Raw genomic sequence first — 3,644 nt, 5'->3', positions numbered from 1 at the left:
TTCCAACCCCTCCTGAGGCTGTTCAGCCAGCGCTGGGGGTTGGCCAAGACTCTCAAGGGACCAGAGCCAGCAGCCCGGCCACTCTCACTCAGCACCTGGTGCGCTCAGTGCTGTCACCAGGATGGCACCAATTGCAGGGTTCCCAGAGCCTGGCAAGTCCACTTGGAGCCCTCCTTCCTCTGTCCCCAAGTCCAGAGAGGAGCCGGGACTTTGCAGATGCCCTGACTTTGCAGGTGACAATGTATACTGAGCGAAGGACCCCTTTCTGGAAGGAAATCTGTGTCAGAGATTCAAATGTCCCCTGAAGACATATCCCTGTGCCCTGTCTCTGCAGCACCCTTCCTTGGGTTGATGACCATCCATCACCCCCACCTAACCCATATGCCAATAAGTCTGGTCACTTCCTCCTATGAAATGCCTTTTCCCTCCAGCCATCCCTCTTCAGTCCCTCGGCCACACACCCCTTCAGGCCTTCATCCCCTCATGCCACCTGGACCTCTCTCTCACACACGGACCGCGTCCCCTTCTCCTATGTCCCCTGGCTGCCTTGGGCAAGCTACTTATTCTCTCTGTGCCCTGGTTTTCTCATCGGTAAAATGGAGATAATAGTACCTCCCTCCTAAGGAAGTTAGAATTAAATAAGATAATGTACCTAAAGGTGGCCTGTAGTAAGTGCTCAATAAATGTTAGGTATTATCATCGCTGTTACTCTGCTCAAGCTACCAAAAGTATCTTCCCAAAGCAGAGCTCTTATTTTCCTGCTAGACAACAACAGTAATAATACTAATGCCTATGGAACACTTCTGACAGACCAAGCCCTGCTCCAGTGCTTCTCAACACTCTCCATCTCCTAAAGAAAGTGGGCTCCTGATTCCCTGGCCCACAGCCACTGACTTAGTCTGAGGCCACTAAGTTTCTGGGTGCACAGCATTAGATAACTAATACCCAGACTGATCTCAGCTACTTCTTTTGTGAAAGGGAACATTACTACGGACTTGATAACACTGGAAAGATAGAGCAAGACGGTACTGGCCTGGCATGCCATAAGGGTTCTGTTGCGGGTGGGTATTATCATTATTATCCGCCATCCCACCTCCTCGCCTTCAACGGAGACTCCAGAGGAGGCTGAGCAGAGGCCTCCCACCCTCTTCACTTGCTTTCTTCCATTTGGCCCAGTCTTGACTGTCTCTCTTCCTCCGAGGGAGGGGACACTGGACTGGAGTGGACGTGTCTGTGACTTGGTGGGGAGCCCCTCCAGAACTCTGGGGTGGGTCCCACTCCCATTCTCAGGGTGTTCAGTGGTGTGTGCTTGTGTTTCCTTAGAAGGGCCCCAAATGTGATAATTACATACTTGTTAGCCCTGTAAAATAACAAATCTGGAATCTGCACTCTGGAACCAATGGATTTCCTGCTGGAATGAGTTCACCGGGTGCCGGGGCCAGCTTTCCCGCCAGAGCCAAAGCTGGGCTCCGGAAGGCCTCCCATAGTCCCCACCGGCCTGCGTCACAGGCTCCTAGGCCCCTCACTCCACTCTCCCCTTCACAGCGCCATCGCACAGATGCGCTGCTGTTGTTGTTGATGTTATTTTCATGCCTTCTTAATATCTGCTTGCTCGGCGTGGTCCTGGGTTCCCCCTTAGAGTAGGGGGACTTCTAGGGCCTGGGGCTTCCTCCTTCCTGTCTCCCACTAGTGAATCCAAAGCTGGGCTGGGCAAACGCTGACGGATGCCCATGGAGCCACCTGCCCTCCCCCTGGAGTTTATCTTGATTCCTGTGGACACCGTTGTCTCTCTTCCTCCCAGCCCAACCCCAACTCTCTTCCTGCCCAGACTCCAGGAATGCTCAACGAGTCCAGGTTCCCCAAACCTGGCTGCTTCTCTCGCACCTCTGGGCTGTTCTCTCTGGAATGCCCTCTCTCCCAGCCCTTACGGACACCTTCCCCTGATTAACTCCACCCCCAACTTGGAAGCTTTGCGTGGATTCAATCGGAAGCATTCCATGGCCAACGCTGGGACAGGTGCCCGTCTCCCAGCCCCCACGATGCCCATGCTCTCTGGCTAGTCTGTGTCCATGGGGCAGATATCAGGGAAAAGCCACCCTCTCAGGACACTGCCAATCCCAGGCACAGCTCCACCGCTCAGCCCTAGGGAGGTGGGCAGAGAAACAGGGGTTCAGGGTGGAGTCAGACTCAAGAAATGTCTGAATAAACACTGTCTGGTTCGTTCCAATAAAGCTGAACTACAAAGTCAGGGTAAGTGCCTCTCCCTGTGAAACAGATCAAATCAGCAGAAGAGAAGAAATAGCTTCCTAACTCCCCAGAAATCTTCCTCCAAAGCACAGACTTCGGTATCCACAGATTCTGGGTATCCACAGCCCGAGCCTTCCCACCCCCCTTCCTTCTTTCTTTTAAATATCACGGGCGAGAAGGAAGCACCGGATTTGAACGTTTATTTACCATTCCTGGGCCTGACCTTCCAGGAAGAGTGTCACTAATGAGAAACAATCTACTTGGGCTCCCAAACCCAGGATTTTCATAGGGATCCATTTAGGATTTCAGAGTCTAAGCAGGGCCAGGGTAATGCCGACTGCCCTCCCTTAGAAGGGAAAAAAAAAAAGGCAACCGAGTTTTTCCTGTCTGGAAGGAAGTTTTGTTTATGTCAAACAAATGTCAGACACGAGGTTACATCTCTCCGCGGTCCCCACCCCTCCTGGAGGGAAGGAGGGTGTTCACCTTCCCGCGGTGCGGGCTGAGGGACAGTGAAAATAAGGCCAAGCGCTGGTAGGGACTGAAGTTCCCGATTCAGGGACTGACCTTGCAGCGGAGCCTAGAAGCCGGGAGCTCCGCTCTCGAGGCCGGATTCCATTCTCGCTCACATCCGAGCTGTGATTGTTTTCATATGGGGGAGACCCTGCCACCACAGCAGAATGCACGCTCCATGAAGACAGGGGTCCGTCTGTACGCGCTCCCTGCCGTATCCCAGCGCCAGCAAATGCCCTCACAGAGCAGGTCCTCCTATTAAACGGATGAATTAAACAATTAGCCGGCGTGAAACAGTTGCATAGAAACAGCCAGTGGGTCTCATTTCCATTTTAAAAGTAATTTTTCTCAGCGGGTGCAGAGATTTTTATTTTTTTTATTTTTACGACAGGACTTAGAATTTTCTGGATCATCTGGTCCGTTAATCTTGTTTGGTCCATGGACAATACATCAGTGACAAGCGCTATTGTAATCCAACTGGTTATTAAACAGTGTGAACGTTGAACTTACAAATTCTCTTTAAACTCTGCCTCACATCTGGCTGTGTCGGTGGGTCGTAAAAGCTCTCAGGTGTTAGACGCTCGGTTTCATTTAGTCTTGGCTTAGCAGCAACTGCTCTCCACCTACTGCGGGGCGGCCACAGCTGGGCGCCGCTAGAGTCTCAATGAACTGCCACTTGGTGATCAGGAAGGCAGCCGGGTAACTCCATCCAGGACCAGCTCTGTCCCCCACCACCCTGGCCTCGGCTTCTTCCCTCTCAGAAAGAAGCCCTGACCGTCCCTCCTCTGGGAAATGGGGGGTGTGCCTTGGATGACGTCAGATAAAAAAGCCTGGGAGACACTCAGTGTCCTGTGGGAGACCGTGGATTTGAACACAAATTCTGGTGC

The sequence above is a fragment of the Miniopterus natalensis genome, chromosome 19 (genome assembly GCF_054644295.1).
Source record: "Miniopterus natalensis isolate mMinNat1 chromosome 19, mMinNat1.hap1, whole genome shotgun sequence".
NCBI lineage: Eukaryota > Metazoa > Chordata > Mammalia > Chiroptera > Miniopteridae > Miniopterus > Miniopterus natalensis.
This window is presented reverse-complemented; position numbering follows the sequence as displayed.